General features: G+C 44.3%; 1 protein-coding gene across 2 annotated transcripts in view; it reads left to right on the top strand.

The window, feature by feature from the left end:
* dpf3 (double PHD fingers 3) overlaps positions 1-12500 on the top strand; it is a 35753-nt gene that overhangs the window by 2643 nt on the left and 20610 nt on the right. The window lies entirely within an intron of this gene.

Raw genomic sequence — 12500 nt, 5'->3', positions numbered from 1 at the left:
CCCCGGAGTTAGTGTCGAAGTGTCCTTGAGCAAGACTCTGAACTCCTAGTTGTTCCCAGTGAGCAGGTTGGTGCCTTGCATGGTTTCCTCCGCCATCGGTGTATGAATGTGTGTGTGAATGGGTGAATGTAATGCACAATCTTTGTAAAGCGCCTTGGATAAAGGCGTTATATAAATGCACCATTTACCATACCATACCATACGACCCTTACAGTTCCATTTGGTCACATTTTCGACATTTCCAGTCCAATCGACACTATGAATTTTACTGTGTGCTGCAATACTCATCATGACTGTGTAACTCTGTGAGTGTACACAATCAAATGTGACCAAATGAACTCTTGAAACCTGAAACGTGTGTGTGTGTGTGACCAGCAAGGGTCCATTTGATTCCATTTGTACAGAGTTATGGGGGTCCTTGATATTAAAGAACCACTGTGCAATAAATCAAACAGAGCCTTAATTAGTATCATCAGTAACACCTATGAAGGAAGTCCAAAGACACCTGGAAGTAGAACAAATGAAACCTGTTGTTTTGGGGAGCGCTGGTTTCATTGGCTAATTTTGGTACCGACCTGCGCGCGGCCGCGCACATCTAGTTCTTATCAGTGTAACGTGGACCAGAAATGCGTCTATACTACTGTATGCCTTGTTACTCTGGGAGTCGTGTACAAAATGAACACTATGAATGTAACTGTGCGCCGCTGAATATGATTTGGGCTGTTGTGTTCTCAGATACGCATCACAAACTCTCTGCTTACGTACAAACGTGTTTGTCCGTGTTTGTTGTGGGCTGTCTGCCGTTAGCAGGTCGTTTAATCCGCAGCTCTGGGAGACAAACGTTCCGGGTTGTCTCCCCATCCCCCCACCCCACCTCTATCACAGATCAAACCCATACTAATATTATCATGTCACCCACCCTCCCCCTCCTCCTCCGAAGACAAATGTGAGATGAACTGGAAGGCCACCACGGGTGAAATGATGCTATTCGCCAAATCTTTGTGTGTGTGTGTGTGTGTGTGTGTGTGTGTGTGTGTGTGTGTGTGTGTGTGTGTGTGTGTGTGTGTGTGTGTGTGTGTGTGTGTGTGTGTGTGTGTGTGTGTGTGTGTGTGTGTGTGTGTGTGTGTGTGTGTGTGTGTGTGTGTGTGTGTGTGTGTGTGTGTGTGTGTGTGTGTGTGTACTGTACACAGATGATTTGCAGCAGGTGTTGTCTAGTAAAGGTTGTTATTGTCTGAGCTGATATGAGGGAATAATGGCTTGAAGTTATTACATTCTCGTGAAATAGGTTATTCTGAGGGGAAGCTGTGTGTGTGTGTGTGTGTGTGTGTGTGTGTGTGTGTGTGTGTGTGTGTGTGTGTGTGTGTGTGTGTGTGTGTGTGTGTGTGTGTGTGTGTGTGTGTGTGTGTGTGTGTGTGTGTGTGTGTGTGTGTGTGTGTGTGTGTGTGTGTGTGTTACATGAATGTCTATAAGGTCTGCCTTTGTCTGTGCCTGAGGTCAACGTGTGTGCATGAGTGGGGTCTGCAGATTAGAAATGTCCCAGCATCCTCCTGGGTCCATCTGTCAGAGATGGACAGATGAGCAGAGATGGAGGGATGGGTGGATGGATGGATGGAGGGGGGAGGGTAGACATCCCTCCATCTGGCTCTTAACCGCGTGTACAGCAGCAACACATAATTAACAATAAATACATTAAACGTAGGGAAAACTGTGTTCGTTTTTTTTCTCCACTTAAACCCTATACCAGGGGTCTTCATAGTTTTCAGGCCAAGGACCCCTTAGCAGAAAAAGAGATGAAGCAGGGACCCCCACTACATATTGTATAAAATTGTGATGCAGATTAAAAATATTCATAGATTTCTTAGACAGCTTAGACTGTTTGACAGCACTGTTCCACTCAGAACAGGGATGCTAGGGTTCAAGTGGTTAATGTAAAAAACATGATCCTATCAAACAAAGATTTGGTGGCCCCCCTGTATAAGTCTGAGGACCCCCTGTTGAAGACCCCTGCCCTTTACTTCATTGAGCGGGGTGTGCCCCAGGGCTCTATACTAGTCCTCCTACATTTCCTCCATCTAATACCAGAGGTTCTCAAACTACAGTATAGGGTCAGGAGTCAGGACCCCAAGTGGGGTCTCGGGAAGGTGAAAAACTAAACAAAGAAAAATGCATCCTTCCCATTAAAGCTATATTCAGTGATTGTATTACATTAAAATAAAAATATAATTGGTACATTTTCCATTCATTCTCCTCAATAGAATGTGTGCTGACCATATATGCTCTATGCATATATGCCATTTTGTTCTACTTCCGGGTGTCTTTCGACTTCCTTCACAGGTGTTACCGATGATACTAATGAAGGGTCTGTTCCATTCTGGTCAAACAGAGTCAGGGTGCTGATATTGTGCATGTTGGCTCACTGGAAACACTCTGCTACACCAGTGGGTCTCAAAGTGTTCTTGAGTGGGTTCCAAATACCCCCATAGTGTGTAACTCTGACAGTGTACAAATGGAAGCAAATGGACCAGCAAGGGTCCATTTGATTCCATTTGTACATAGTTATGGGGGTCCTTGATATTAAAGAACCACTGTGCAATAAATCAAACAGAGCCTTAATTAGTATCATCAGTAACACCTATGAAGGAAGTCCAAAGACACCCGGAAGTAGAACAAAATGGCGTATATGCATAGAGCCTATCAGGGTAGAGTATGGCCGTAGTTATGTTATGATGTTTAGTTATGATGGTCAAAATAAAAGTTTTGAGAACCACAGTCGCTCTGAATTAAGAAAGTCTGCTAAATGCCTAGATTGTAAACTACTGAACTCATAAAATACCACAGTCTCGTAGTAAATCAGTATCATACATATCCTGAAGCTGGCGACGTAAGCCTACCGATATTCAGTGATTTCCACGCTGTAAGGCCAGTAAGGGACAAGATGACCCCTGGCCACTTTCATTATCACTGAATACACCTTTAAGTCTGTTTTATTTGTGTTTTATAAAAGCATAGCATGTGGAATTGTGAATACATGTGGGTTCTGGCAAACAATATGCTTCCATTTACAAATGGGTGCAGAAACTCTTTTCCGTAGCTTTTAAACTACGTACACTGATAAGACACAAATCAGAAATATAAATCAAGTGTGGGGGGAGAGTATAGAATGAGAATTTGCTATGTATTTTGTGCCAAATGTGCCAATCAGACCTATTTTGTGCCAAACATAATCTGAGACGCACAAACACTCACACACACACACACACTTTGGTAGCTGTATTGGTAGCCGGTTAATGAGTTACTTTGGTAGTGAGATATTTAAGTCACAGTATCAAGTTCCACGTGAGTTATTTCCAGCAGGAAATCACCCGTACATACCATGGTCTACTTTACGAGTGTGTGTGTGTGTGTGCGCGCGTGCGTGTGTGTGTGTGTGTGTTTGTGCCCATTGTCTGTGGAGACGGCAGACTAGCACAGCAATGAGAGACTGATTGTCTGGTCAGTAAAGTGATATGCAGCCAATAAGGCGAGAACATAAAAACCCAGGCAGCTCCCCTGCCAGCTGAGTTGACGTTCAGTTGCAATATTCAGCATGAATAACCTACATGTACCCTAGCTTCCATGCTCTCTGTATGTTATAATTATTCTATGCTTTCTTGATGAATTGAATAGGCTACATAGGACTGCGGTGGACTGCGGCTATCCCAAGTGTATAGCCCAAATGTTTTACTGCACTTCCGTGCTGTTCTCATTTATGACTAATACAGTATTCAATCAATCAGTCAATCATAATAGCCCAGCGGTTCTCAAACATTTACATTTCAAGGACCCCCTTGGCTGTGAGTGTACAAATGGAACCTAATACCCCAAGGGTCTTCAACAGGGGGTCCAGGACTCCGAAGGGGTCCTCAGAGTTACTACAGGGGGTCCTCCAAATTTTTGTGTAATTGGATAATTCTTATACATGAACAACTGGAACCATTGCATCCCTATTCTGAGGTGAACTTCAGCCAAAAATAGCTAATCTACAAGCTCTCAATGCCTCGCACTGTGAGGTATTGAGAGCTTGTAGATCAGCTATTTTTGGCAAATAGGTTTGGAGTGAAAGGTCAACTAAGTTACGTTACTAAGTATCGACAATTTAAGTGGTTAAATGTCTGAAAAAACACATTGACAGTTTGACACGAATCCAACATAGACTGATGACAGTGCTGTCAAACAAGTCTATGAATCTATTGATGATATCGATGAAAATCTGAACACAATTCTATACAATATGTAGTGGGGGTCCCTGCTTCATCTCCCTATCAGCTAAGGAGTTCTTGGCCCTGTAATACCCCCTCAAGGAACCCTGAGAGGGTCCATGAACCCCACTTTGAGAACCACTGTAATGGGTGCATATTTGCTGGAAATAAGCTCAAGATGGGATCTTATAGATAAGCTATTTTCAGCTAAAACAGATATTGGTTGAATAGAGGGCAAAATGGAGCGGCCAAAGTATGGAGAGCTGACTCCGTTCCACTGAGCATAATAGTGTTTGAGTGGTTCGATATGACTGCTCCTCTAGACGAGTGCTTTACACAGAACATCAAGCAAGGGAAACACGATTATAAAATGACATCAGGGTACAACAAAAGAAAATAAGTAAAAATAACAAATACAATTACCGTGCAGAAGAAAAAGAAAACAAACTCAATCAAAGGCAGCGGCCAGACAGAAAGGTCTCTTTAGTTGTGATATAAAAGAAATAAGAAATGTATTTTGAAGTTTTATAGACCAACAGTAGTATTTTTAAACACGTTCTTTCTTCTTTGACACACAGGGAGCCCAGGATTTAAGAACTGAAGTGATATGTTCCAACATTTGCTGCCACCAAAACGTGGAATGCTCTGACACCATCCATTGAAACATTTAAATCAGGGGTCTTCAACAGGGGGTCCGGGACCCCTAGGGGGTCCTCAGAGTTACTACAGGGTGGCCAGGAAAAAAACCTGAAAATCAGGACGCTAAAAGCAGGGGATTAATGTAATTTCCCATAGAAATTCACTGCCAAGGTTTTCCTTTTTCTCCTTTGTACACACACATAGTGTTTCGTATTTGTTGATGACAGATATTATTGTGTTATTGTTTGATGCTGATGAATTGAATACATATAGGACAGGACCATAATGGAAAGAAAGTCCCCTGGACCTTTTTATGTTATCCTTTTTAGCCTTTTAATGTCTGTCTGTACCTCGTGCTGTTTACATCTCTGACTAAACAAAGTATTGAATCAATCAATCAGTCAGTTTGGGGGTCCTTGACATGAACACGTTTGAGAGCCAACCGATACACAGGTTCGGGTGACCAATGAAGGCTCTGTTTAGATGTAACGTTAGTCTCATTTTAATGAGGGACAGACCTTAGAGTAGTAGACTGCTAAAGGACTGGTGGGAGAGAGAGAGAGAGCATGGCTGTGCCTGTGATTTAGGTGGAATTGTGGAGCAGGAGGGGGGAGGGGTTGCCTGTGTATACGTGGGTGCATGTTTAATGTGCGAGTGTGTGATAGGGTTTCTCATATACATGTTCGTATTTGATTAATGTATGTCTGTGTGTATGTCTTGGGGAGAGGGAGAGAGAGAGATGGAGAGAGAGTGTATGTTCCTCATGCACAATCGTGTGTGTGTGTGTGTGTGTGTGTGTGTGTGTGTGTGTGTGTGTGTGTGTGTGTGTGTGTGTGTGTGTGTGTGTGTGTGTGTGTGTGTGTGTGTGTGTGTGTGTGTGTGTGTGTGTGTGTGTGTGTGTGTGTGTGTGTGTGTGTGTGTGTGTGACCACAAATGCATTCGTGGTCTGTGTGTATGGCATGCCACGCACGGCATGGTTAGTGCTTCTGGGGGTCGGCAGTCGGCGGTGCCCCTCCCCCAGCGTGCTTGTGTGTGTTCTGTTTTTGTGTGTGTGTCAGGGGGGAGCGTGCGTGCGTGCGTGTGAGTGTGTGTTGTGACTGCATTCATTCATTCCTACTGCTCTGTGCTCTCTCTCTCTCTCTCTCTCTCTCTCTGAGCCCCGCCAGGGTCTTTGTCTGTCCGGCTGTGGACTCCGGGCAGGCAGTGGGAACGCTCAGGTTAGGAAGGAAACACTTTCCATGGGAGAGAGAGAAAGAGAGCCACCCAATTCAAATCATGACCGTTGAGCACACATGCATGCATAGTGGTTCCACTTCTTAACCTGTGGGTTGGGACCAACATAGGGTGACCAGACGTCTGGGTTTGGCCGGGACTGTCCCATTTTCAAGCTGCGTGTCCCGGTGTCCTGACAAATATCTCTAAAACACTAATATGTCCCGGTTTTAAAATAATAGTAGCTGTTTTCAGTGGTTGCATAGACATTTATCATGTTCTTTTCATGTAAACATGCTCACCTAACCAATCAAAAAAACATGAACAAATACATTGCGTGTCTGAATTCAACGCTGAGGCTGTTTGTCAATCACTCACTGCCTGTATGCAACCCTGCGGTGCGTATGTGCGCGTGCACGAAGTTAGAGAGTGGGCAGAGAGAGAGAGAGAGACATTGGCTTGCCTTGCCTTGGAGGAGATCATTTTCGTTAAGAGTTCACCCAGAGTCATCCCGCAGGGTTTCAGTGAGTTATTGTTGACCCCCCCCCCCCCCCCCCCCACCTCCATAACGTTCCATTTCCCCTCTATCCATGATTCTTTTGTGTGTGTGTGTGTGTGTGTGTGTGTGTGTGTGTGTGTGTGTGTGTGTGTGTGTGTGTGTGTGTGTGTGTGTGTGTGTGTGTGTGTGTGTGTGTGTGTGTGTGTGTGTGTGTGTGTGTGTGTCAGGGTTTTGAAAGGGAACACGTGTGCCCCAGGACATAATACCCCTCCTCTCCCTCTCTGTCTGTCTGTCTTTCTGTACTCTGTCTCCCCCTCATTGCTCCCCCCTCTATCTGTTTCCATCTCTATGCTCACCCCCCTCTTCTTTCCTCTCTCTCCCCCTCCTCTTTTCTTCTCTATATTCCTTCTCTCTCTCAATTCAATTCTTTTCAATTCAAAGGGCTTTATTGGCATGAGAAAACATACGTTTACAATGCCAAAGCAGTAGTGTACACAGTACACTCTCTTTCTCTCTGATGACCACCCTAAACATTGTTAGTGTGGTCATCACAACCATGTCTCTGTCCTCTTAAAATAAATCGTCCAATAAACTAAACCACTTTTAGCATGTTTTTCCGGTGGACACAACTGGCTGTCATCGACTTCCTCCTAACGTTACTTGTCATCGTCGGTGCTGTGTGAAATGCTTCGTTGGACCGTACGTCTCCACAGAGGACCGTGGACGTCCATTGCGGCCGTGGTTGTGGGGAACGAGCTGTACGCCTTTGTAAAAGACGTCAGCAAGAACGTCTGTGATCAGCTTAGTGCACGTCTTCAACCCAGTGTCTTTGCTCTGGGTGAAGTTGACCCCTGGGAGAGGAGAGCGCCACCCTGAGGTTCCAACCAGGCGCTACGCTATCGTCTACAGCTGGGGAGGGTGGGATTACTCGGGTTACTGCAACGTGCTTTATGCATTCGATGTCGACGCCCACAGCTGGTTCAAACCCGGGGTTTCTGGTAGCGTTCCGAGGACGAGGGTGTACCACTCAGCCTGTGTCTTGGGTAAGGCCATGTCCATCCTTGGAGGATACGGTGAACTGACTGGATGGACTAATGACATTTACACGTTGGACAGCACCACAATTGTCTGGTCTTTAATTGACATTAGAGGATCTCTGACTCCTCCACCTGCTAAATGGTGTCCCTCTGCCACCAGAGGGAAAACACAAATTGGCATGACTCCAAAATACACTGATGATTGGAATCTCTGAAAAGGTTGTGGGGGTCCCTGCTTCATCTCTTTCTCAACTAAGGGGTTCTTTGCCTGAAAACGTCAAAGACCCCTGCTATAGAGAATTTGTAGAAAATCACACGCTCACGCAAGCACACGCACACACACGCAGTAGGGTCACAGAAACATGAATGGAACAGTGTCTCATATTAGTGGTTAACAGAATTCAGAAGACAGAGCTCAACCTCTGACTGAAATGAGTTGTTGTTCAGTTGTTAGTTCTATTGGATTAAAGGGTGACCCAAGAGCCTTTTAACCCATTTAGAACGGGTACACATTATAGTGTATTATTATTTGATGCTTTAACTATTGAAAAATAGCAGATATACAAGCTCACAGCGCGGCACCGAGTGCCGCGCTGTGAGCTTGTAGATCTGCTATTTTAGAAAAATCGTGAAAATTTGAATTTTGACCCGATTCTATAAGTGTCTTTTGAATCCTTCTAAGGTTTTTTGAAAAATCCTATGTTTCTATGTCAGCAATCTGGCCGGCCATCGTCAAAGAAAAGGTCCTTTTCACTTAACTGGAGCTCAGTTGGTCTGTTCTTGAGAGACTACTATGTCAGTGGTTCTCAAACCTTTTCATGTGAAAGTCAAAGATTTGCACACATTTTCATGACTTTTTTCAAAAATAGCAGATCTACAAGCTCGCAGTGCGGCACTCAGCGCTGTGAGCTTGTATAGCTGCTATTTTTCACTGGTTAAAGCATTCAATAAGTCTAGGCCTAAATGCAGGTCCACCACAGACACATCATTCAGATGCTTCTATTTTCTAACCTTTTACTTCATAAATCTCTGGAAACACGCCTGTTGTGGGCCGAAATTAGTTTACAAAGGAGGGGAGAGAAGAACAACTGATCATGGATCCAAGTGGAGGTGGTGATGTCCATACACAGTCCCAGTGATTTTCGTTTTTGGGGCCTGCAGCCACTTATCCAATATCCAGGGGTCCCTATCGTATGGAATGGATAAAAGTTCCTCCTTTTATGCAGAATGTCTGCATATTAATAGGATTATACACTGCTGTGCTGGTCATCTTTTATTGCACAATTGATATTGTGTGGTTGATATCGTGTGGGTGCTGTTGATACCCTGCTTGATGTGGTGTGATATCATGTGGGTTAGTTTTTAATTGCCACGGTCGCCACCTCTGTAACTAAGTTCCATCAACCACTGTTATCCAAGTTCTCTTTGGACTGCTTCAGAACATCTGACAGTATCACTACACCTACTGTACTTAGCAGGTTACACAATGGACCATTGATATGCATCCAGCCAGGGTCATTCCTATGTTGATTCACGCTGCTGACACTCGGCAGCTTTTGTAAGCTTTGATAAGAGGTGTCAATGGTTGTTTTTGATCTATATGCGAGGTAGACAGTCTCTCACAGGTATACGCGTGTGTGCTCCTGCTCAAAATGCTTCATGGACGCTGTGGTACCCTGTGCAATGAGCACCGGTCTGTTTGGTTTGTGGTTCCTTGGTGTACAGTCACTCCTCCTACTTGAGATGGATCCTGTTCAATTGGCTTGACTACAAGAATGATTATTGTTGCTATCATATTTGTGCCCATATATGGATTTTTACACCTGATGACGACACATTGAGCTTAGACAGCACACTCCATATTTGGTTGTAGCTGCAATGGAAACTCATATGATTATTATTATAGGGGGCACAGAGGCTGTGGACAGGCTGCGCACATTTTTCACCGTGCGGCAACGCCTGGAAAATAGAACAATGGTGTATTGGAACGCCGGGCCAAGGTGTGAACGCGCGCCTGCGTGCGCGTCTGACGCCGCCGGTGTGGGTATGTTAACTGAAAATAATGGGGGTGGCTGTTTTGACAAGCGCCGCCCGCAGCCGGTGAGCGTCCCCCTTATGGCTAAGAAAAAAAGTAATTTTGCGGGTGAGCTATCCCTTTAAGCCAGTTTTAATATAGGATATGACAGTGTCCCTTGCTGAACAGAGACGACATAATAACACTGGCCTATCACTGTGGCAGGAAAACACGCTCTTGTGCGCGTGCACGCACGTACGCACACAAACTTGTCGTGCACACACACACACACACACACACACACACACACACACACACACACACACACACCACAGATAATGGCACACACGCAACACAACATAAACGGACACACATGCAGATGCTATAATAATGGTGGATTCCCCAGATCCCTGATCAGATGCCATCAGTGTACCAGGAAGCAGTCTGAGAGGAAAGTGTTCCCTGACATGCAAAGCTCTGCCCTTACATAACATCTGATCTGACATACACTAACCTTAATGACTGCAGACAGAGAGAGAGAGAGAGTGTGTGTGTGTGTGTGTGTGTGTGTGTGTGTGGGGGGGGGGGGGGGTCTCAGGACATAACAGACTAGACAGACGGCCATGAACACACGCGCACACGCACACACTAGGGATGGGATGATAAGCCATATTATCGTTTATCTTGATTAAAAACACAATAATCGGATCGTGGAGATTTAATTTATCGTGATATCGTCGTCCGTCATGCACTGGGATCAATTCACCCTTTATTTGCCGAGCTGCATATCCGGTACCATTTAAACCCTCTATTGGTTAAATGTACTTATACTATACATACTTGATACAGTCTTTTTTTTCACTCTCTACCAAATCTCTTTGCCAAAAAATAGCAGATCAGATCTGTAGATCTGCTATTTTTTGGCAAATGTTCCGCCCCAGGATAATGGATTTTTGATTATCACGATAATATCTTAAATCGCGATTTCTTTTGTCACCATAATCGTGATATGAAATGTTTATATCGTCCCATCCCTAGCACACACACGCGCGCACACACACACACACACACACACACACACACACACACACACACACACACACACACACACACACACACACACACACACACACACACACACACACACACTAGTGATGGGAAATCCCGTTCATTTTGGTGAAGGAATTTCGTCCAAGGTAATGATCCTTTCAAACAATTCCTTCATGTTCACGTTCATAGCGCAATTGTCACGTTTTTATTATGTTGCGCGTACAGCCCGCCCTCCACACACACACACACACACACACACACACACACACACACACACACACACACACACACACACACACACACACACACACACACACACACACACTTCCCCCTTTTGTTACATTACCCTTGCAGACACCAGACACACATACAGTACAGTCAGTGACACAAATACAGACAAATAGGCCTTCTTTCTAGGCCCCTTTATCGCTGCTTGCAGCCGTATCTTCTGTATTGAAATTTCCTTAGGAAAAGAACTGTGTCCCAAAAATAAACAAACCTCCCCAGATATTTTGTCAGGTCACGTTTAACATTTTTCAAATGAGTCAGTTGATGCTTCATGTCCATCCTATTCAAATTGGGGCCGGGGGTGCCGCGACATAATTTGATATTTGGAATTTATTAGGACACTTGAAAAAATATTTAGTATCATTTTAAACTTGAAGTACAAAGTTATTTTCAGTCGGTTCTAACCAAAATGGCAATTATCTCAAAGTTTTCCTCGCAACATAATCATTAAAATATCGTCACTGTCGGGCAGAAACCTTGTATCTCCAAGTTTCAAATGTGTCCGTCTTTTGGTAAAGCAAAGCCCTACAAACACACAACGCCTCGCATCACGAGGCGTTGTGTGCTTGTAGATCGGCTGTTTTCACTAGTTTAGTACATTCTATAGATGATAAATACAAAACAAACGGTTTTGGACATACAAGGTTTCCACCCGACAACGACGATATGCTATAAATATAAGGTGCTGGGAGTGAAAATTATAATGTAGGGGTGCCTCGGATTAAAAAGAAATATATATGGGGTGCCCTGAGACAAAAAGGTTTGGGAAACCCTGGGTTAGATCACCCGAAAAGACACCAGCGTGACCATAGATATGAAACACTAGATACCTCATCCACCGCCCTCTGCAGTTCATTGGAGTGACGTGCAACAACTGTAGTCCGGACTTCCTGGAAAAACTAAAGGATCGCTGCCAGTCAAGTGACTACTGGCCAATCACAACGCGTGTTTTCCGTGACTTATCAATTCAATTCAACAGAGCTTTATTGGTATGTTTCCATCCAGTTCCTGAAGTTTTGCGTCTCAGCTGTTCTTACAGGCTGCGCACAAGTACTGCGTCCGGTGCTGTCTGTTTCTGGACCTTAGACCTTGATCCAATTGCCATCCAAAAGATCACACCTAATATTATTATATAGTTGCTAAATTATACTTTGATGATATGTTTCTGAACCCAATAAAAAAGAGTATTTGCAATTTATGAGTTAATTCAATTAAGTGCCCGCGAAGCTTGGCCAATGTGACCCTGGGCATACAACAAACTTTGAGTGCTTTGTGCCAAGATGTAGGTCAAATGTAGGTCAGATGTAGGCCACGCTTCGTGTCCCGGGCAAAGCCAGATGTTGGAGCTTAGCTCATTCCAGTACAGGAGCACCGCTCAAAAAACGGCACACATGCTGCAGAATTGCAGAATGCCGATACCGATGTCGTAAAAAATATTTGACTGATATATCAGTCAAAAGATAGTCTTCAAGAGACAATAAGGTGACTGCACAAACTGTTAGTCAAAGTGACAATATTTTATT

This window comes from Nannobrachium achirus, assembly GCF_963921795.1.
Source record: "Nannobrachium achirus genome assembly, chromosome: 16".
NCBI classification, from domain to species: Eukaryota; Metazoa; Chordata; class Actinopteri; order Myctophiformes; family Myctophidae; genus Nannobrachium; species Nannobrachium achirus.
Note: the sequence above shows the minus strand (reverse complement) of the source record. Positions and strands in the feature narration are given on the sequence as shown.